General features: G+C 44.5%; 1 protein-coding gene and 1 long non-coding RNA gene across 3 annotated transcripts in view; one reads left to right on the forward strand and one right to left on the reverse strand.

Moving 5' to 3' along the window:
- LOC122237886 (ankyrin repeat domain-containing protein 26) overlaps positions 1-22,358 on the forward strand; it is a 299,470-nt gene that overhangs the window by 174,385 nt on the left and 102,727 nt on the right. The gene's annotated exons all lie outside the window — the stretch shown is intronic.
- Positions 14,972-22,358, reverse strand: part of LOC122237887 — a 31,313-nt gene continuing 23,926 nt past the window's right edge. Inside the window, exons 4-6 of one of the 2 annotated variants that reach the window (XR_006216614.1) lie at positions 21,303-21,364; positions 20,891-21,129; positions 14,972-15,847 (exon numbers count right to left, since the gene is read on the reverse strand). This is a non-coding gene — a long non-coding RNA (uncharacterized LOC122237887). The remainder of the gene's footprint in view (positions 15,848-20,890; positions 21,130-21,302; positions 21,365-22,358) is intronic. The other variant, XR_006216615.1, reaches the window with a different exon arrangement.

The raw sequence follows: 22,358 nt of genomic DNA on the forward strand, positions 1-22,358 counted from the left end.
TGCAGGAGGTTTCGACTCATTAACAAACAGGAAAAGCTGGATTTGGTGGTTTTTCCTGTCCTTCCCATCAGGCAATAGAAGCACCATTGATTTGCAGGTAAGGAGTGCTTGCACCTAGCTGGTGATCAAGTGATTGTAGCCTGGACCTGATGCAGAAGTTCTTGAAAGGGCCCTTTCGGTTCTGACAAGGTCTTGAAGCATAGTGTGCATACGGGGACCATGTTTGACTCAGAAGGAAAGCATGTCTATCCTTCACTGCACTTACCAGAGCTGGCCAAGCACCAAGCACTCAGGAAAAAGAAGGCCATCCTTCCTTTGACTTGAAGATACTGTTTGCTCTCCCATAGCAAAGGACCAGAGTGGGAGTTTAGCACCAATCTTTGGGCTCTGCTTGTGTGAAGTGAGTGGAAGCCCAATTGTCCCTCAATGTGACCAAGGACTTAGAAAATAGCAACTTGGTGGGAATGGCTCCACAGGAGGTCAGGATCCACATTACAGATGGGACTGCAGTAATGCTGGGCATGTGTATCTATTTTCATTTCTCCTTCCTGCATCTGTAAGGCCAGCCCCTCCACAAACCTCTGGGACCTCCTACCCGCATCCACCCATACCAAACCTGGCACATTTATATGCCTTAGGCCTCTCACTATGAACAGAGTTCTTGTGGGAAGTTACAAGAGGTCCTTTTGTCAATCTATTCCAGAGTCCCCAGTTTAAAGGAGCAACTCAAATGATGTTGCTCTGAGACACTGATTCTGAAGGGACTCCAGCAAGATCCTAGTTTGAAAAAAAAGAGGAAAAGGAGGGAAATGAACCAGGGAAAAGGAGGGCCAAAGTGCTTCATTCCAAAGGAGAGCAGAATGAAGCTGACAAGGATGTGAATAGCACAAGCTCTGGAGAAGCTATTGTCTCTAGTAAGAAACACCTGTGGGCAGGGGCAAAGGGAAACATCTATTGCCTACACCTGTGTGCCCATCTGGCAATAGGCTTGCACTTTTCCTTCAGAAAGAGAAGGATGGTTCCCGATCTTGGCTCCTTTGTATGCCCTAGCCCTCAGGGAACTGATTCCTGGTAATAGTGCTCCTGAGGGTGCTGTATGTTTTTTAACCGAGTCATAGTGCAGTATTCCTTTCAAGGCTTTTTTGGGCTGAATTGTCCTGCAGTCTACTATGCTTGTCCCGTCCATCTGCCTTAGACAATCAACACAATTCAATTAGGCAGGGGAGGGTGGCCATCTGGCTACCAATCACAGAGATTGCCTGGGCCAGTCAAACAACAAGTGCTCATTCTGGGCAGGAGGGGCATTCTTCTTCGGGATAAAGGAACTGATTGCTCTCAGATAACACAGGACCAGAGTGGTATATCATCGCAAATTCTGGATGTTGGTTATGTGGCTGACAGACCAATTCTACCTGGTGGTGACCTAGTTATGAAAACAAATTAGATGGGAAGGGCTATAAGGAAGGCCAAGCTTCTATATGACATGGAAGATTAGGATAGAGCTGGGAATTAACTAACATAGTTTCTCCTTCAACCAGAAGTAAGGCCAGCTCCCTCCCAAACCCTGGCATTGCCTACTCAGGGACATTCTGCTGGGGACCTTCAAGAGCCCTAAGCCCCCCATTGCCTACACACTTCTGAAAGGCACATAATGAGGGGATCCTCTGTCCCAATTATGCCAGAGACATCAGGATTTGGCCAGATTCCCCAACCTAAAGGAAAGGGTATGTCTCTGAGACACTGGCCCTAATTGGCACTCAGGGAGAAACAGCTTTGCAAACAGAAAAAAGGTATTCATTGGAATGGAAAAAAGGAAGGCCAAAGTTCTTCAGTATCGATGAGAATGGGACATAAGTTAGAATGAAGTGTCTTGGAAGGACAACTTCCTGGCAAGGTCCTGTCTAAGGAGTAAGAAACTACTGTGGCTAGAGACAAAGGAAACCTCTAAAGGGAAAACTCCTGAAAGCCCAGTCTGCAGGAGGTCTGCATATTTCCTTCTGAAAGGGAGGGAAATCTGACCTTGCCTGTTTTTCCTGTACTTCCCTACAGGGGATAGAGGCAGCAGAGATTCAGGGGGTGTTTGGAACCATTCCTGTGGCACATTAGGTTTTGAAGAGCCTCTGTCTGCACTGACTAGGTCCTGGAACATACCTTGCGTGTGTGGATCCTGTGCTCTTCAGAATATGAGGCCAGGCACTAAGTGCTTTCTGACAGCAAAACAATCTTCCCTGTGGGTTGTCAGAAACTACTCTTGGTTATCAGGGAAGCAGCATAAGAACTCACCAGCAATCCCTGGCAGCTCACTGTGTGATTGACAGCCCTACTGGCCCACCCAGCCTGTGAACCAAGTCCTACTTAGCAAATAGCAATGGGATGGGAATGGCTCTACGGACAGCGAAAGTTTCATTTTAGATGGGAATGGAAGAAAGCTGAGAGAAATATCTCCCTCCATTTGCCTTTGTCCCACTACTGAGATCAGCTGCCTCCCAACCCTTTGGGCCCTAGCTACACTCAAATGTTCTGTGCTAGGTACTTTCCACTGACCTGCATCTAATGTCAATGTAGATCTGGAAGGCATATTGCAGGGCTCCTATGGCTCAACCTACTTTGCGGTCCCAAGAACTCATCCAGAATCACCAATTAAAATCAGAGGGAATTGCTCTGAACCAGGGGCCAGATTTGCCCATGGCTGATTCTACTTTTAGAAGAGTAAAAATGGGCACCTGGATGACTCAGTCGCTTAAGCCTCTGACTCTTGGTTTCAGCTCAGGTCATGATTTTACAGTTCATGAGTTCAAGTCCTGTGTTACAGTTTCTGCTGACAGCTTGAGGCCTGAAGTCTGCTACAGATTCTCTCTCTCTCTCTCTTTCTCATCCCATCCCCTGTTTTCTCTCTCTCTTTCTTTCTTTCCGTGGGTCTCTCGCTCTCTCTCTCTCAAAATTAAATAAATACTTAAAAAAGTAAAAGAAAGAAAGAATGGGGCTCCTGGGTCGCTCGGTTGCTTAAGCATCAGTTTATCAAGAAGGGTGTGATTTCATGATTTCAAGATGGACCCCCCACATCAAGTTCTCTCCTGTCAGCATGGAGGATCCTGCTTGCAGTCATCTGTCCCTCCTTCTCAACCCCTCACCACATGCACACACGCTCACTCTCGTGCCCTCCTTTTCTCTCAAAAATAAAAATAAACACAAAGAGAGGAAAGGAGTGGAAATAGATACACAGAGGGACAGGGTTCCTATGAAAGATGAGAATGTGATCAGTCTGAGTATGAAATGACTAGTATAATCTCCTGGCCAGCTGACTGTCTCCACAAAAAGAAACACATGTGGACTAGGGCAGAGGGAAACCTCCACAGTTTACAGTGGGAGCCCTCATGGAAAGATGCCTGTATTGTTACTTGACAGAGACAAGGAAAACTTTGCGAGTTCACTTGTTTCCTTTCCCATCCTATCAGTGGATAAAAGCAGCAGCGATTCAAGCGTAGTGGGTTTGTGCTCAAGTGTTTTCAGCTGGTCTGTGGTGCAGTATTCTTGATTGGTCTCTTTCAGTGCTAAGCAGGTCCTCAAGAATACTGCCCATAGGTGAACCCACTGCTCTTCAGAGTGACAGCTTCTTTAACAGTCAGGGAGGGAGAGAACCATCATTCCCTCATCACCCAGCCACAAACACCAATACTCCCAGGAAAACAATCTTTCCTTTGGGATATCAGCAACTGATTGCTCTTGGTTAGCACAGAGCAGACTCAGAGCTCCTTGGGACTGGCGGGGCACTTGCTATGTGGGACACAGCCTCATTCACCTTACCTGGGACCCATACATCCAGGGAATTGGAATGGGTACACTCAGGGCCAAAGTTTTTCATTTCAGCCGAGAATGGAAATAAATCTGAGAATGAATTGTCTAGCTTCATGTTTCTTTTGGCCCAGAAGTGAGGATAGCTCCCTCCTGATACCTCTGACCCTGAATACACACAAGCATGACTGCTGGGCGCCTTGAAATGTCCCGGGCTTATCTTTGTCAGCAGAGTACTGGGAGGTCATTTTTGAGGGTCCCTGTGGCCCAGCATATCCCAGAGTGACACGAATTTGGTCAGACTTCCTAGTTAAAAGAAGAGGAAATGGATGATACAATGGGCCTCAATGACAACAGGGAGATCTGAGCTTGAAAAAGCAACAGGGTGGAGGAGAAGACACAGAAGACCAAACTTGTCTATTAACAAGAAAAGAATGGGTTATGGCAAGAAACTGCAGTGACTGGAACAATCTCTTGGCAACATGGTTGTCTCAGGAGTAAGAACCCTGTGTGTGCTAGGACAAAGGGATAACTCCTGCATTGTTCCTTCACAAGGAGAGGGAAAGTTTCTGGCATTCGATATTGTTCTTTGGTTTTTTCTTTTGTTTTGTTTTTTCCTGTCCTCTGAGACAGTCATGCCACACAGTTAGCAGGTTCTGGTTTGTGGCTGACCCTCAAGTATTTAGAAAGTGGCTCTGTTGCACTGGTCCTTGAATGGGTTGTTTCTGCACAATTTGCAGGTCCTGAAGAATACTGCAAATGGATGAACTGTCTGCTGTTCAGATGAAGGTATCCGTAGCAGCCAGTGGTTGGAGTTCTGCTGTCTAACTATTGCCATGCCAACTCCAGGGTTTCAAGCACCAAGTCATCAGTCTCAGGGTTCAGTGGATCCTCTTGTGTATCAGAAACTGAATGCTTTGTTAGCTGGGGAGCTGTGTGAGAAATTTCCACCAATCACCCATTTCTCACAGGCTGTCTGTGCCTAGTGGGAACCAACATATAGAGAAATCAAAAAGAACAAGGCACATGGGATGCTCAGTCTGTCATGTGGCTGTCTCTTGATTTCAGCTCAGGTCACAAAGTCATAGTTGTGAGGTCTAACCCCGTATCAGGCTTTGTACTCACAGAGTGTTGCCTGCTTCGGATTTTCTATCTCCCTCTTTTTGTTCCTACCCCCACTCATGGCTGTGTGTGTGTGTGTGTGTCTTGCTCACTCAAAAATGGTAGATGTTGAAAACCAGGTTTCAAAAAAAGAAAGAAACCCAGTGACAGAATGGGAATGGACACATGAAGGGCCAGAGTACTTCTTTTCCTATGAGAAAGGGATGAAGCAGAGAATAGAGTGACTAACATAATCTACCAGAAGCTGGCTGTCTTTTTTTTTTTTTTTAATTTTACAGTTTATTTATTTATTTTATTTTTTTTAACGTTTATTTACTTTTGAGACAAAGAGAGACAGAGCATGAACGGGGGAGGGTCAGAGAGAGAGAGGAAGACACAGAATCTGAAACAAGCTCCAGGCTCTGTCAGCACAGAGTCCAACACAGGGCTCGAAATCACTAGCTGTGAGATCATGACCTCAGCTGAAGTCGGAGGCTTAACCGACTGAGCCACCCAGGCGCCCCAAAGCTGGCTGTCTTCATAATTGTAAGCACCTCCGCAATGGGGAATGGGAAAAACACCACTGGGTTTACATGGAAGCCCAGTCCAGAGGAATTCTTCATCCGCAATTCAAATCAGAATGGGATACAACTGAAGATGTATTGTATGGCTCAGTGTTTTCTTCTTGCAGAAGGACTGGTATTCTCCTTACTCCTTTGGGCCTGCCTACAGGCAAACTTTCCATGCTGGGCCCCTCAGTAGCGCTAAGTTTCCTCATGTACACATAATTCTGTAACACATGTGGGGCGAGGCCCCATTGCCCCTCCCTATTCCTGGCACCTTTGTGCCTCCCTATTCTCAGGGTATTTTTGCACTCCTCTAGTCTTGGGGTGCAAATCTGGCTTACCCAAACTCGGGAGTGAGCACTTTATGGCTTTGTATTTCTTTTTGCCATATGAACCCATTTGTGTAAGCTTATCCCCCACAGCTCCCCCTTTTTGTTTTTCTTGGTTCTTTTAGCTTCGTGTTCTGGGACCATCATGATGAGCTTCTCGTCATGCTTTTGCTTTTGGATGGCTTGGAAGGTGATTCTGCAAAGACATAAGCAGAGACACAGCAGATTCAACTTCTCAAAGTTATCCAGAATGTGAGATGGGTGCCAGCTGTAAGTGAGAAAGGATTTAGGTCATGCCACATTTCCTAAGAACCAGCCCATTCATTTTTAAGCTGGTACTCTGCATATTGTACCTGTTGGCTCAAGTCATATCTAAAACTATATTGTTAGAGAGGTGGGAACAAAAGACACTGTGAAAGTGTTTCTGGACAGCATCCCAAGCTAAGGAATGCCAGTCATGCAGATAGGCTGGTAGTCAGGGACACAGGGAAGTTTAGAGTGGAGGAAAAAGGCCTCCTGTCTTTCTCCAATAAATTCTACTGCAGCCTCAAGAGCTTCGAGGCGGGCCAAGACTTGTTTATCAGTGGAAGTCTGGCTCATGAATTCTTTGGTGGTGTTGATCATAAATTTATTAAGAACATGGGCTATCTGGATAGTATGATACAGGCTGATTCCAGCTACAGTGGCAGAGGTGACAACGCCTACTGCTGCTAGGATGCCCACGGTTAACAGGCCAACAATACTTTTCTGCCTTGCAGCAGAGTACCAGTATTGAACAAGCTTGAAAAACGCGCCTAGTCTTAATGGGTGCATATAGGGCTCAGAGATACTAACAGGAACCCAGGTTGAGACACGCTCTCTAAGTACTAAAGAGAGAGGAGGTGTTTAATTGGGTGATGTTATCATTACTTACGCAGGACATAAGCCAACCTTGGGAGGTAGAGACATCAAAATTATTTTCTAGTTGTTGGATCTGTAAGGTGGAGGTCGCAAAGAGAACATAGGGAGAATGGATGCAAATAGTGGTCCATGCGAATTGGTTATTGAACAGGGAGACCCAAGTTAGATTAGCATGTTGTTTCACATAAATGTCACCATGGCTAATAGTACGAGTGAGGAAGGGAAGACGTAGCTTCCAAAGATTAACACGCCAAGGTCCTTTTAATTTCCCTTTATGTGCACAAATTACAGGGCCAGACAAGTCTCCGTTTTCTCAAAAAATATCCTCCCTATTAAGCTGGCCAAAGGTTTTGGTCTTATTGGAATATTTTGTTTCAAGATGTCCTCTAGGACCCCTGTCAGTAATAGTCCAATTACCCCAGTGAAGATTATGCTCAGTTTCTCCATAAGGTTGTCCAGGGGATATTTCAGGGGATGGGGGGGCGGGTCTGAATATTTGAGACTAGAGCAGGCTATAACATTAGGAGTATGAGATGTGCTTGTTTTTTGAGGTATATCAAAGCTTGTGGCTGAGAAAAAGGTAAAATTATCTGTCCTTGTAGAGGTTTGGGGCTGTACTTGGCAAAACCCAGTTGATTTTTAGTTTAATTCGAGCAGAAAAGTTGTTGAGGTCGGTAACACACATAAGGAGGTGCTGAAGTAAGCCACCATTGAAGTCTTGGCATATAAAGCCAATGCTCTTGTTCAGTTTGGAAGGGCAGGTTAAGATTGGCTCCTTCCATGAACTCTGCCAGAGTCCAGCTCCAGCAGGTCCAGGTGTTCCCAAAGGATGAACAGCATCAGCAAAAAAGTGAAAAAAAAAAAAAAGGAAACAAAAATTAAAATGGACACAGACAACAGCAGTGTATTGAACTGGCCACTTTGTTGTGACAAACGTGGCATTATATTCGTTAACAATTTTCCTTATAGCATACGTCATCTATGTTTTCTAGCATTACCTAATTCTAAAAATGTTCCTATGTGCAATCACACTTTAAGGAATAACATGGTTATTTTCTCATTATGTTTCCTCCTGCCCTTTGCTTATTGATTAATTTCTTACATTATTTTCATTATGTATCTATGTTTTTCTATAATCTATAAAGCATTTGCTTTGCTGTTGTCACGAAAAGTCATCTATCTCTCAACACCTCAAGTGCAACAGTTACAAGGACATGACCTCTTAGTTGTTTCCCTGAACCATTTGTGGCTTGAGGAACAAAAGTGTTCGCCTCAGTCCAGGGGCCAGGAGGGGGCCAAGAGTGCCTTAGGAACCCATGCCTTATACATTCTCAGAGAGACAATGCACCCCAGGTACTTTATTAAGGCCAAATTACATAAAAGCACGAGTACAAGAAGCTTCACTGTCGGTGGGCTGCCCTGCAGCCCCGATCCATCCACTGCCTGGGCCCTGCCATCAGGCTGGTTGGATAGCTCGGCTTCTGGCAGTATATAGAGGGGAACTTTGGCTTCTGGTGTGCTTCTGGCCATCATATTAGTAGAGAGGGGCAACACTGGCTGTGACCTATGAAGACTGTGCTTCCATGTGATGATCAGATTGTGGGACAAGGACTCGGTGCTCTATTCAAAAGCATTTTTGCGTGCTGGCCACGTCCGGGACCATGGTGTTAATGTACAAACTGTTCTTTCGATTGAGGGTAGCTCCCTCCATTAGGGGCAGCGGTCCATGTGGCTACCCATTTGCATGATACTGTAGCCTGCCTACAACCAGAGGCTCAGGGATGGGGTGGGGGACAGGTGTCCTTTGGGACATCACCTCAGAGAGCCCAGTATTGGGTTAGGAAAAGTTTGGAATCTCACCCCTAAACTGGGACCTTGGTTGGTGTAGGTGACAGACACAGGGTAGGGTAACCATGTGTGAACTGAGACCAAGTTAGAAAAGCAGCAATGGAAGAGGAATGACTACAAGGTAAGCCAAAGCTATGGATTCAAATGCACATGGAGGAAACCGCAGATGGAGACCATGACCTTTCCTTCTCCTTGCCCCACACAGGAGTTGGGATCCACCCTCAACCACGGGCTTTGATTTCCCATGAGCATTCTCCCTGGGCACCTTCACAGGCCCTGGGTATGTGGAGGGCCACATCATTCTGAACCCAAACTGAAAAGGGCCCAGTGCAGTACCTCTATCACCATCACAGGCATACCACCAAACCCCCAAGTTGAAACAAGAGGATATTTTTCTGAGACACTGTCCCAGAATAGTGTCCATGCAAAACCTCTTTCATCAAAAAAGTTTAGTGGCAGAAATGGAGACACACACTGCCAGAATTCTTCACCACAAATGAGATTTGGAGAAAGTTGAGAATGAAGTACCCAGTGTAGTCTCTTATCAACCAGGTCATATTGAGAATCAGAAAGGCCTGTGGGCTTAGACCAAGGGGGCCCTCTGAAGGACTACACCTGCGAGTCCTATCAGCAAGAAGCCTGCCTTCTTTATTTAGGAGGCAGTGATTTTTGGCTTGGTCTATCCATGCCATTTCCCCATCAGTAGTGGGAGGCAGAAGTGTTTGAGCTGTAGCCAGGGGGTTCTGAGGGCTCTTATTCAGGAATCTGCTACAAGAACTTGGTTCCCTCATTCCTGCCAAGGGCTCATGAAATGCTGACCCCCTCCTCCTTCATATTGCCCATGTACAACCTGTCTGCTTTTCAAAATGAAGGCACCTCAGTCACCAAGGTCAGTGAGGCAAGCTGGCTCTCCTTTCCCCTCCATAGCACAGCAAGCCAAGCACCAAGTACACATGGACGAAACGTCTTCTTTTCTTTGGTAGAGCAGAGCCTGTTAGCTCTCACTGAGCACAGGAGCAGAGTGGGAGAATGTGGCTTAGGCAGAGATACTAGCTGAGTTAGTTATGACTCCATGGCTCCTAAGGAACGAACACACACACACACATTTTCAGACACACATCAAGGGAAAGGAAATGGGCACCAATTGGGCCAAAACTCGACATTTCCAGTGGGAATGGGGATTCCCTTAGACAGATGTCTTGCTTCATTTGCCCTTGGCCCACAGGGAGGCCAGCTCCCTGCCCAAATCTCTGGTCCAGCCTGCACACCAAACATTGTCTGCTGGACCACTTCAAATGCCCTCAGCCTCAGATTGGTTGCATACTTCTGAAGCCAACTGCACTTATGAATCTCATCCCCAGTCACAAGGACTTGACCACACTCCCAGGTGGAAGGCAGAAGATAGGGCTCTTGAGACACTGATTCTGAATGGATTGTGGGCAGAACCATGTTTCTACAGATTAAAGATATGTCAAAGCGAACAAGGAGGGCCAGAGCTCTTCACAGCTTGGAAGAGGAATTCTATCAGGAGGGGAGTGTCCCAGGGCCTGTTCTTAGCAACCTGATTGTAAAAAGATCACCAGAGGGCTTAGGCAGGTATGCCCTCTAGAGACTCCACCTGGGAGCCCTGTCATCACCAGTCCTGCTTTTTTCTTTCAGAAGGACCTAAAGATCCCTGGGACTTGGTCGGATTTTGCTGCTTTTTGCATGATTGAATGGAGTGAGCAGTGACAGTGCTGTACCTAAGAGGTGCCCCTAGCTGTGGCTCCAGAGTGTGGAGAGGGACATTGGTGCCCTCTTCCTGTAAAGGCTCTTTCTCTGATGACCAGCTTCTGGAGCCTACAGCTCTTGTGTGAACTGTCTGGTTTTCAGAAGGAAGGCACCTCAATCAGACAGAGCAAGGAAGCTGTGTGGCTCCTCTTTCCCAACCCCTTGCTACAAACAGCCAACCACCAAGCTCATGGATACGAGGAGCATTCTCCCTTGGTATATCCGATGCTGATGGCTATAACTGAACAAGGGACGGAGTAAGAGCCCGATGCCCATCCTCGGGTGCCTGCTGAGTGTGTGTCAGCTCATGGCTGCTAAGGGTGAATCAAGAGGCAGTCGGACACATAGGGAGGCAGAGGAAATGGCTGCAGCAAGGACCAAAGAGGATTCAAAATTTCCATCCAATGGGAATGTGATCAATGTGGAATGGAGATATTTATCTTCATTTCCCCGAAACCCAGTAAGGAAGCCAGCTTCTGGAGTATACCTCTGCCTGAGCCTCCCCATGCACAGCTCTTGACTGGACCCCTTTTGGTGCCATAGGGCTCTGGATGTCCATGTAGTCCTAAAGCCACAAGACCAGGGTCTCTGGCTCTACCTGTCACACAGTCACCAGGGCTGGTCCCCATTGGACATCTACAGCTGGCTATAATACTCAAAAAGATGGAGTGTTTATGGACCACAAGATGAACCTTGATGGGTGATAAAGCAATTTTCTGAGACTAGATACACTGAGTGCCAGTGTTCATGTTTACAAGAACTTGACTAGCTCATGTATTCACAATCTGGCTCACACAGGAATCAAAAGAACTTTTGGGGTCTTTGGCTACAGGAGTGTTCCAAAAGATACCCTTTGGAGCCTGTGAGATAGAGCCCCACATTGTCCCCTAAGAATTAGAGCACAACTTTGAATTCTTGTGGGTTTCAGCCCATCGTATTTGTAGACAGGGTCACCAGTGGCTCTATGATATGAAGAATGTGCTTCCATTGATGATCATGAGGTGGGAACAAACTTTTGTGTGCTATTTATTCAAAAGCCTTTTGGTGCACTGATCATATCATGGAGAATGGTGTATTTTCACAGACTGTTCTTCCGAAGGATGGTAGCTCCATCGATTAGGGGCGGGGGTCCAAGTGGCTCCCATTCCTCTGATACTGTTGCCTGCCCAGCACCAGGAGAACAGGGACATTGGGGGTAGCTCTCCTATGGAATATCAGCCTCTGAGAGCCCTGCATTGAGTCAGGAATGACTTTGAAACTCACCTACAAACCAGGGATCTCGGTTGGTGTAGGGGGCAGACACATTGTGTCACACACTACTTTTAGGCACCTAACCCTAGGGTATTTCTTGGTGCTTCTACACAAGGGTTTAATAATACATAGGACTCAATATCTCCAAGAAGCTTTCTAAATCCCTCTTGCAGCAAAGGGTACTTTTCAGCAGTAAAGTACAAGTGTCGATAGAGAGAGGTGAGCAAAGTGTTACTCTATATGTCTACGAGAGAAAAGAATGTCACTTAAAGCACAGTAACGCTTTGGGCACTTCAGCACCGGGCCTTTCCCTACAGCTAATATGCAATTTTTTAAATGTTTTTATTTAAATTCCAGTTAGGTAACATACAGTGGTGTAGATTTCAGTTGTAATTTGTGTAGTTGATGTAGAATTCAGTGGTGTAGAATTCAGTTGTTTCACCCATCCATACAACTTTCCATGCACATCACAAAGTGTACTCTTTCATTCCCATCTCCAATATAACCCAATCTCCCCACCCATCTCTTCTCTGGTATCTATCAGTTTGTTCTCTATAGTTAAGAGCATGTGTCTTGTTTTGCCAGTCTCTTTTCCACCATGATTATTTCTTAGTTTTGTTTTTCACATTCCACATAGGAGTGAAATCATACGGTATAAGCCTTTCTCTGATTGACTTATTTCACTTAGCATACTACTCGAGCTGCGTCCAAATCACTCAAAGGAAAATTTCATTCTCTCTCATGGCTGTGTAATATTCCATTGTATGTATATACCACATCTCCATCCATTCCTCAGCCAGTGGACATTTGAGCCCTTTCCCTAATTGGCTATTTTTCATTGTGTTGTGAAAAACACTGGGGTGGCTGTGTGCCTTTGAATTCTTATTTTTGTATCCCTTGGATAAATACCTAATAAGGCAATTGCTGGATCATAGGGCAAATCTAAGTTTTAAAGGGTAAGCATTTTTTTCAATTAATTAATTTATTAGAGAGGGAGAGATTGAGAGAATGAGAAATGGAGAGGAGCAGAAAGAGATGGAGAGAGAATCCCAAGCGCACTCCATGCTGTCAGTGCAGAGCCCAACAAGGGCTTAGTAATCCCATAACTGTGAGATCCTGATTGGAGTGGATATGAAGAGTCAGGCGCCTCACTGACCATGCCTTTCAGGTGCCCCAGGGCACTCGTATTCTCAACATTCGACGAAACTTTGGACTGTTTTCCGGAGTGGCTGCACCATTTTGCATTCCCATCCAGTGTCAGAGGGTTTCCCTTTATCCCCAAACTTGCCAACACCACTTTTTCCTTGTGTTGTCAAATGTAGCCCTTCTGACAGACGTGGGTGATATCTCATTGTAGTATTGATTTGTATTTGACTGATGATGAGTGATGTTGAGCCTCTTTTCATGTGTCTTTGGGGGAAGGGTCACCTTGTGTGTTCCTCTGTGTGCTTCTCTTCCTCTCCCTCTTTCCTCAATGAGGGCTCCCTCTCCTCTGCAGCACCCTTGATATATTTCTCCCCCAACCCCCTCTCTGCACTTCCTAGTTTCTTTTATGTGGCTTCTTCTCTCCCTGTAACCATGGCCTTGGTTCTCTCAGTCTTCGTGTTGCTTTCTGGGGTAATTAGAATGATTTACTAGTGATCTAGCTACGTTCACGGGATGAGAATACAACGGCTGCCATTCTAGCTCTCCCAACACACACTAATAAAGAATGTTTCAACAAACTGTCTATGAGATGTATGTGAAAGGCTACATGAAAGACACTTGAGCAGTGTCATTTCAGGCAGTAAACCACAAGGTGTGGGTGGCGTCTGGTGGGTGTATTGAGAGGTATATGTGTGGTGTGTGTGGTGTTTGTGGTGTATGTTGGGAGTAGTTGTGATTGAGTGCATGATCCTGTTCTGTATGGATGGCATGTATGTTGTATATGTGGTTTGTTTCTGTGTACTGCATTTGTGTGGTGAATGTGATGTGCGTGTATGGTGTGTCAGTGGATTGTAGGTGACGTATGTGTCTTTCTGTGTGGTCTTTAAGTGTATATATGTTGTGATTTTACTATATATGTCATGTATGTATGATCCACATAGAATGTATGTTCGTGTATGGTCTTTGTACGGCATGTGTGTTTTGTATGTGGTACATGTGTGGTTTTGTGGTGTGGCGGCATATGGGTGGAGTTTGTGCAATATAAGTGTGGTGTGTGTGGTGTGCATGGTGTCTATATATCATAGATGTATGGATTCTCATGGTCTGCTTATTGTAGATGTGGTGTCTGTGTAGTATATGTGTGTTGTGTGTGGTATATGTTTGGCATGTATGTGGTGTATATATGGACTGTGTGTGGCATATGTGTGTAGGGTGTGTATATATGTGTGAGTGTGTGATATGTGTATTATGTGTAGTAAATAGTGTGTGGAAGATTATCTGTGTGATGTGTAAGTGGTGTGTATGTTGTGACTGGGTGAGGTGTTTGTGTGGTATTCATGGGTTATGTGAGGTATGTGTTTGTACTATCTGTTGTGTGTTCGGTGTAAGAGTGGTGTAACTGTGTGGTATATGTGTGCAGTGTGTGTGGTGTCTTTGTAGTTGATGTGTAGAGGAGTTGGCATCTGCCTTCTGTATATGTGGTGTAGGTTTGGGGCGTGTGGTGTCTATGTGGAGGGTGTATGTGTGGTTTGTTTGGAAATTGTGTGCTATATATGTGTTGAGTGTGGTAATCCTGTGTAATGGTTATAACTGTAGGTGTGTGGGGCATGTGTGATCTGTGTTGGATATGTTTGTGGCACATGCATGGTGAGTGTGTGATATATATGGTGTATTTAATGTATTTGTAGATGATATATGTGTGATGTAGGTGTGTATTTAGTATGAATGTGGCTAATGCAGAAGGCAAGGTGTGTGGAATGCGCAGGGTATGCGTGTATGTGTGTTATAAGTGTCTTGAGAGAAGTGTACATGTGGTCATGTGTAGTGTGTTTGTCATAAATGTTTTGTATTTGTGTTGTTTGTATTGTGATATGTGTGATATATGTTTGGTTTGTGTAATTCGTGTGTTGCATGGTTTTATGTTAGTTGAAAGATGGTTTCCCCAAAGTGCAGTTTGACAGAGTTGAGTGTATGTCACTTTCCACATAGGCCCTGCATAGGTTTTCAAACTCTTCTAACTTAGTGATACAAGAGGTTAGTTGAAAGATGGTTTCCCCAAAGTGAAATGTGAGAGTTGAGGATATGGAACTTTATGTAAAGTCCCTGCATAGGTTTTCAAGAACTTGTACCAGAGTAAAACTAGATGTTAGTTAAAAGATGTCTCCCCAGAGTGTTCTTTCACATTGTTGACTATATGGCACTTACCTTGTAGGTTCCACATAGTTTTCAGTTTTCATTTAGTGAAAGAAGATATAAGTAGAAAGATTGTTTCACCACAGTGTTTTTTTCACATAATTGTGTATAGGGCACTTTCTGCCACCATAGGTTTCAAACACTTCTAACTTAGTGAAATAAGATGTTAGTTGAAAAATGTTTTCCACACAGTGCTGTTTCGCAGAATTTAGTATATCGCACTTTCTGTTTTGACCCATGTTTTCAAACGGTTCTACCTTTGTGAATCAAGATGTTAGTTGAAAGATGGTTTCTCCACAATATTCCTTCACAGGGTGGAGCAAATATCACTTTCCACATCGTTCTCCGCATAAAATTTCAAATAATTCCAACTAAGTGACACAAAGATGTTACTTGAAAGATGGTTTACCCAATGTGCAGTTTCACAACGGTGAATATGTGGCACTTTCAGTATAGGCCTCCCATCATTGTTCAACCTCTTCTAACTTAGAGTAAGGAGATGTTAGTTGAATGGTGTTTTCCCCACCGTGTTGTTTCACATAGTCGAGTATATAGCACTTATCATATATGTCTGCATATGATTTCAAGCTCTTCTAACTTAGTCAAAAGATGTTAGTTGAAAGATGGTTCCTCCGCAGGATTGAGTATCAAGTACATGTCACTTTCCACTTCGTGCCCCACATAGGTTTTCAAACACTTATAACTCAGTGATACAAGATGTTATTTGAAAAATTGTTTCCCCAAAGGGCAGTTTGACAGAGTTGAGTGTATGGCACTATCCGCATAAGATCCTACAGGTTTTCAAACCCTTCTTACTTGGTGAAACAAGATGTAGTTGAAAGATGGTCTCCAGGGAGGAGGGGCCAACATGGCAGAGAAATAGGTGATCCATACATCCTGCGTCTCTCAAACAAAGAAGTGTAGAAGCCAAAAGACGTTGAACACCAGAGCCTAGGAGGAAAAGAGACAGAATCTACTAGGAAGAAAATGGGAAAGCTGGAAAAAAGGTGCTTAACTGCAAACTGGGGGGAGATAAAAAGAAAAAAGGCCACGTGGTCACAGAGGGGAGGGACCCCCTTCTGGGGAGAGATGAAGGGAAGAGAAAGAGCGGCTAGGGAAGTACAGGACCATAGCTGGACAAGAGAAAGACTTCGAACTGAGACTTAGAAGGATCTGATCTCTAACTGCGGGGCTTTCTTCAGACTGGGGCCGGGTCCCTGTTCGTGCACCTGGGGAGGAGGGGAGCCAGGCCTGGGTGTGGTGGTAGGCCAGAGTCTCTGTCCGCAGCTGGAGAAAGCAGTTCCGTCCCTGGAGGGCTGCATGATAGCACAGAACATGTCTGCACCTGCCACCCTTGGGTGCAGAGGCTGGACCTAGGCCTCAGTCTGCAGGAGGATAAGGTGGTCGATTCCCTGGCATGCTGTGGGAAAAGATAAAGCCTGCCTACATCCACCACCCTGGGGGCTCACGGCCGCGAGGGCAGTGGCTCAGTGTGCAGAAGACAGTCCTCCCCGAAGTTCAGTGACACAGAAAAAGCAGCCGGGACCACATATCACTGCACTGAGAGGCGCTTCCACAGCGGCAGAACACATAGAGTGGGACTTTGAACCCTAGCCAAGCCCTGGGTCGGGGGAGTTGGCTGATAGAGAAGGACTGCCCATCTACGCCTGCTGCACAGTGAGGGCCACTCTAAAGGAGTCCGCCGGCTCCTCCTCCATGGAGAAGACACTAGGGAATCACCATTTTCCCCTCCCCCGCCCCCACCACCACCAAGCCAAGGCCTCTGGGATCACTCCTGGGCCCACAGAGGAGGTGGGTTCAGATTACACCAAACCATGCCCCTTTGCACAGGGTAAGAGAAGGCACACACCAGTCTGACTGTGGCCCCAGCGGTGGGCTGGGGACAGACATCAGGTCGGACTGCGGCCCCGCCCACCAACTCCAGTTATACACCACAGCACAGGGGAAGTGCCCTGCAGGTCCTCACCACTCCAGGGACTATCCAAAATGACCAAACGGAAGAATTCCCCTCAGAAGAATCTCCAGGAAATAACAACAGCTAATGAACTGATCAAAAAGGATTTAAATAATATAACAGAAAGTGAATTTAGAATAATAGTCATAAAATTAATCGCTGGGGTTGAAAACAGTATAGAGGACAGCAGAGAATCTCTTGCTACAGAGGTCAAGGGACTAAGGAACAGTCACGAGGAGCTGAAAAGCGCTTTAAACGAAATGCAAAACAAAATGGAAACGACGACGGCTCGGATTGAAGAGGCAGAGGAGAGAATAGGTGAACTAGAAGATAAAGTTATGGAAAAAGAGGAAGCTGAGAGAAAGATAAAAAAATCCAGGAGTATGAGGGAAAAATTAGAGAACTAAGTGATACACTAAAAAGAAATAATATACGCATAATTGGCATCCCAGAGGAGGGAGAGAGAGGGAAAGGTGCTGAAGGGGTACTTGAAGAAATTATAGCTGAGAACTTCCCTGAACTGAGGAAGGAAAAAGGCATTGAAATCCAAGAGGCACAGAAAACTCCCTTCAGACATAACTTGAATCAATCTCCACAATATATCATAGTGAAACTGATAAAATACAAGGATAAAGAGAAATTTCTGAAAGCAGCTAGGGATAAACAGATTCTAACTTACAAAGGCAGACACATAAAAGTAGTAGCAGACCTATATACTGAAACTTGGCAGGCCAGAAAGGAATGGCAGGAAATCTTCATTGTGATGAACAGAAAAAAAAAATATGTAGCCAAGAATCCTTTATCCAGCAAGTCTAACATTCAGAATGGAAGGAGAGATTAAGATTTACCCAAACACAAAAACTGAAGTAATTCATCACCACTAAACCAGCTCTACAAGAGATCCTAAGGGGGATTCTGTGAGTTAAATGTTGCAAAGACTACAAATTAACAGACATATCACTACAAGCATGAAATCTACAGACATCACAATAACTCTAAACCCATATCTTTCAATAATAACGCCGAATGTAAATGGACTATATGCTCCAACCAAAAGACATAGGGTATCAGAATGGATAAAAAAAACAAGACCTATCTATTTGCTGTCTACAGGAGACTCATTTTAGACCTGAGGACACCTTCAGATTGAAAGAGGGGATGGAGAACTATCTATCATGCTACTGGAAGTCAAAAGAAAACTGGAGTAGCCCTACTTATATCAGACAAACTAGACTTTAAAGTCTGTAACACGAGATGAAGAAGGGCATTATATAATAATTACAGGGTCTATCCCTCAGGAAGAGCTAATAATTATAAATGTCTAGGCGCCAAGTATGGGTGTCCCCAATTATATAAAACAATCACAAACGTAAGCAACCTTATTGATAAGAATGTGGTAATTTCAGGGGACCTTAATACTCCACTTACAACAGTGGACACATCATCTAACAGAATCAGTAAAGAAACAAGGGCCCTGAATGATACATTGGACCAGATGGACTTGACAGATATATTTAGAACTCTGCATCCCAAGCAGAATATACTTTCATCTCGAGTGCACACGGAACATTCTCCAAGATAGATCACAAACTGGGTCACAAAACAGCCCTTAATAAATATAAAAGAAATGAGATCATACCATGCACACTTTCAGACGACAATGCTATGAAACTTGAAATCAACCATAGGAAAAGTCTGGAAAACCTCCAAAGGCATGGAGGTTAAAGAACACCCTACTAAAGAATGAATGGGTCAACCAGGAAATTAGAGAAGAAATTAAAAAAATATATGGAAACAAATTAAAATGAAAATACAACAATCCAAATGCTTTGGGATGTAGCAAAGGCCGTCCTGAGAGGAAAATACATTGCAATCTAGGCCTATCTCAAGAAACAAGAAAAATCCTAAATACAAAATCTAACAGCACACCTAAAGGAAATATAAGCAGAACAGCATACACTCCAAACCCAGCAGAAGGGAAATAATAAAGACCAGAGCAGAAATAAACCATACAGAATCTAAAAAAACTGGAGCAGATCAATGAAACCAAGAGTTGTTTTTTTGAAAAAATAAACAAAATTGATAAACCTCTAGCCAGTCTTCTCAAAAAGAAAAAGATGACCAAAATAGATAAAATCATGAATGAAAATGGAATTATTACAACCAGTGCTTCAGAAATACAAGTGATAATCAGGGAATACTATGAAAAATTATACACCAACAAACTGGACAACCTGGAAGAAATCGACAAATTCCTAAGCACCCATACACTTCCAAAACTCAAACAGGAAGAAATAGCAAACTTGAACAGACCCATAACCAGTGAAGAAATGGAATCAGTTATCAAAAATCTCCAACAAATAAGAGTCCAGGACCATACTGCTTCCCTAGGGAATTCTACCAGACATTTAATACTCTTCTCAAGCTGTTTCAAAACATAGAAAGGGAAAGAAAACTTTCCCTGGCTCATTCTATGAAGCCAGCATGACTTTGATTCTCAAACCGGACAGAGACCCAGTAAAAAAGAAAACTACAGGCCAATATCCCTGATGAATGTGGATGCAAAAATTCTTGGTAAGATACTAGCAAATCATATTCAACAGCACATACAAAGAATTATTCACCATGATCAAGTGGGATTCATTCCTGGGCTGCAGAGCTGGTTCAACACTTGGAAATCAATGTGATACATCATATTAATAAAAAAAAGAACCATATGATCCTGTCTATGCAGAAAAAGCAAGTGACAAAATTCAACATCCTTTCTTAATAAAAACCTTGCAATGTTCTAGTTTAAACAAAGTGCATTCTTCTGAGGCTCTTGCTCTGAATGGCTCCAGGGTAGAACCTAGTTTGAAAAATAGAGCTATAAAATGCAAATAGGCACCTGGAAGACAAAAGCTGTTCATTACAGAAGACAATGGGCTAAAGTTAGAATTCAGTGCCTACTTCTGTCTCCTGGCAGGCTGGCTGTCTGGGCAGAAAATAAAGCCTGAGAGCTGGTGGAAAAGGAAACCTTTATTGGCTGTACATGAGAGTGAAAATTTGCAGGAGTTCCGTATTTTCATTAACAAACAGGAAAAGCTGTATTTGGCAATTTTTCCTGTCTCTCCCATCAGGAAATAAATGCACCATTGATATAGAGGCAAGGGTGTCCTGCTCCCAGCTGGTTATCAAGTGTTTGGAACCTGGACCTGATACAGTAGTTCTTCAAAAGGCCTTTTCTGTGTTCACCAGGTCTGAAGAATAGTGTGCATATGGGAATCATGTTTGATACAGAATGAAGGCATGTGTTCCCTTTACTGCATTTAAGCAGAGCTGGCCAAGCGCAAAGCACTCAGTGAAAGAAGGCCATCCTTCCCTTGATTTGAAGTTAGTGTTTGCTCTCACATAACAATGGACCACAGTGGCAGTTTAGCACCGATATTTGGGTTCTGCTTGTGTGAAGTGAGTGATGGCCCAGTTTTCCCTGAATATGACCCAAGACTTAGAAAATTGCAAATTGGTGGGAATGGCTACAAGGGATGTCAAGTCTCTACATTACTGATGGTAATGAGTTATGCTAGCCACGTTTATCTACCTTCATTTCTCCTTGCTCCATGTGTAAGGCCAGACCCTTTCCAAACTTTCATGAGTACCTACCCACATCTATCCATATCCATCTTGGCACCTTCATATGCCCTACACCTCTCATTGTGAACAGAGTTCTCATAGGAAGTTACAAGAGGTCCTGCTGCCAATCTATGCCTGAGTCACCAGCACTCAGCCAGAGGTCCCAGTATAAATTAGAAGATATTGCTCTGAGACACTGAATCTGAATGGACTCCAGAGAGATGTTAGTTTGAAGAAAGGAGCAAAAAGATGGAAATAAATAGGCAAAGGGCCAAAGTGTTTCATTACAAAGGAGAGCAAGATGAAGCTGAGAAGGTCATGCCTAGCACCAACTCCTGAGAGGCTAGCGGTTGTCTATAGTAAGAAACACTGGCGGGCAGGGGCAAAGAGAAGCATTCATTACTTACACCTGGGTGCCCATGTGGCAAAAGGCTTGCACTTTTCTTTAAGAGAAGGAAGGATCCGGACCTTGGCTCGTTTGTATCCCCTACCCATCAGGACATAGAAAGGGAAGTAATTCAGTGATAGCAGGTCAGGGGTCCTGTTGGTACTTTAGGTATTGTCACCAAGTCATGGTGCAGTATTCCTTGTAAGGGCTTTTTTGGGCTGAATTTTCCTGAAGTTTGTTCATGCCTGATCCACCTGCCTTATAGGATGAAGACATTTCAGTCAGCCAGGGAGGGAGGCAAGCTGGTCACCCACCATGGGGATTACCATTGCCAGACAAGCAACAGGTGCTCATGGACAGGAGGGTCATTCTTCTTTGAGATGAAGGAACTGATTGCTCTCACATAGCACAGGGCCAGAGTGGTAGTTTACCTCAAATCCTAGATGCAGCTGTGTGGCTGACAGACCGGTTCCACCTGGTTATGACCCATGACCTAGTTATGAAAACAGAAAATGGGTGGGAAGGGTTATTGGGTGGGAAGGGTTATAAGGAAGGGCAAACTTCTACATTACAGAGGAGATTAGGATAAAGTTGGGAATGAGATGTCTAATATAGTTTCTCCTTCATCCAGAAGTAAGGCCAGATCCCTCCTAAGCCCTGGCATTGCCTGCACATGGACACTCTGCTGGGCATTTTCAAAGACCCTATGCCTCCCATTGTCAGCATACTTCTCAAAGGTAAATAATGATGGGTCCTGTGTCCCAATAATGCCAGAGACATCAGGACTTGGCCAGATTTCCCAACTTAAAGGAATGTATATTTCTCTGAGATACTCACTCTGAATGACACCTAGGAAGAAACTAGTTTGCAAATGTTAGCATTAGGGACCAGGAGATGGTAGTGACCTCTTTGCCAGTAGTGCAGAGCACTCCCCGAAGGGTTGAGTTAAGGGCGAGTGTTAGGTGAGGGTGAGGCTTATGGATTGTGTTCCTAGGCCTCTAAGGTGATGGTGAGGGTTAAAGTTGGGTATTTGCCCACAATCCTTCACTCCAGCTCCATCCCAGTTGTTGCAAACAGCACAACTTCCTTTTCTATTCCTAAGTAAACTTGTATCAGTCTTGTGTCCCAAATTCCTTGTTTGGTCTGACCTGAGATCCGGGTCTGAGTAGGGATAGTCATGACTAGGGTTAGGGTTAGGGCCTGGCAGTTTGTAGGGGTAAATTTTTCAGCAATGCGTAACCCTCCCTCTAGGGCTGGATTGAGGGCAAAATCAGGATTTGTGACAGGCTTTGGTCTCAATTCAAGGGCTAGGCTGATTTTGTGGTCTAGAGTTAGGATTTTGATTAGAATCCTGCTCTCAAGGCTGCATGCCAGTCCTTGCATCCTGGTCCTTACAAGTGATAATGCATCCATCTTTGTTCCTAGCCAAGTCATCTTGCATCATTCATGTGTCAAAATCCAGTTGTATCCTTGGAACTAGCACTCAG

This window comes from Panthera tigris, chromosome B1 (genome assembly GCF_018350195.1).
Source record: "Panthera tigris isolate Pti1 chromosome B1, P.tigris_Pti1_mat1.1, whole genome shotgun sequence".
In the NCBI taxonomy this organism is placed as follows: Eukaryota; Metazoa; Chordata; class Mammalia; order Carnivora; family Felidae; genus Panthera; species Panthera tigris.